This window comes from Octopus bimaculoides, chromosome 11 (assembly GCF_001194135.2).
Source record: "Octopus bimaculoides isolate UCB-OBI-ISO-001 chromosome 11, ASM119413v2, whole genome shotgun sequence".
Taxonomy (NCBI): domain Eukaryota; kingdom Metazoa; phylum Mollusca; class Cephalopoda; order Octopoda; family Octopodidae; genus Octopus; species Octopus bimaculoides.
This window is the reverse complement of record NC_068991.1, coordinates 38939644-38940621: the sequence shown is the minus strand read 5'-3', so window position 1 is coordinate 38940621 and position 978 is coordinate 38939644. Positions and strand designations below refer to the sequence as shown.

Below are 978 nucleotides of genomic sequence, written 5' to 3'. Positions count from 1 at the left end.
GTGCCACCTGAATGGCACTCATGCCAGTGGCACATAAAAGCATCATTCAAGTGTGGTCAATACCAGTGCCACCTGGCTGGCTCCTGTGCCAGTGACATGTAAAAAACATCATTCAAGCGTGGTTGGTGCCAGTGTCGCCTGATTGGCACCTGTGCCAGTGACACATAAAAGGCACCATCCGAGCATGGTTGATGCCAGTGCTGCTTGACTGGCTCCAATGCTGGTGGCACATAAAAAATACCCAAAAACAGATTGAGCCTGGTGCAGCCTCTTTGCTTGCCAGTTTTCAGTCAAACTGTCCAACTTAGCCTAGGGGGAAGCAGAAAGGAAGAAGTTTGCCAATGTTCTGTGGTATGAGGGCCAGAGACTTGAGGTGTTTCAGATTGCAAGACAACGTTTCAAAGAGAAAACTGAGATGTTATAAGAGAGAAGTGTGTTCGCATGGATGAGGGCTCACTTGCAGTTAGTGACTCTGCAAAGAAGGAGGCATAGAAGTGCCACTAGGAAAGGTTGCTGAATGCAGAGAATACATAGAAGGAGGACCTGCCTAACATAGACCCAAGTATATGTTTACTTACCAAACTCATTGCTCCCAATCATCAAGGATCCAACACTGGTGGAGATCCCATCAACCAAGTTGAGGATTTCATGTGCCTTGGTTCTGAGACGGCCTCAACTAATAGAGGACAAAGATGGATACCATGTGTGGATTAAAGATGGATATCATGTGTGGATTAAGCTTGGCTAGATAATGATGATGATGATGATGATATATATATCACCGAAGAATACGTGGAAGGAACAGGTGGAGGAGGAGATTGGGAGGGTTGGCTTGAGAAGGGAGGACACCCGAAATCGGGCAAGATTGTAAGATGGTATGAGGGCAGTTGCTATGGCATTGGTGTAGATCCGGCCACCCCCTTTAACGGGGACAAAACCCAGATTTAAAACACTGGATGATGATGATGATGATGATGA

The 978-nt window shown here is 46.4% G+C and overlaps 1 protein-coding gene across 1 annotated transcript in view; it reads left to right on the top strand.

Moving 5' to 3' along the window:
• Positions 1-978, top strand: part of LOC106883096 (proteasome subunit alpha type-6) — a 267726-nt gene that overhangs the window by 220180 nt on the left and 46568 nt on the right. The gene's annotated exons all lie outside the window — the stretch shown is intronic.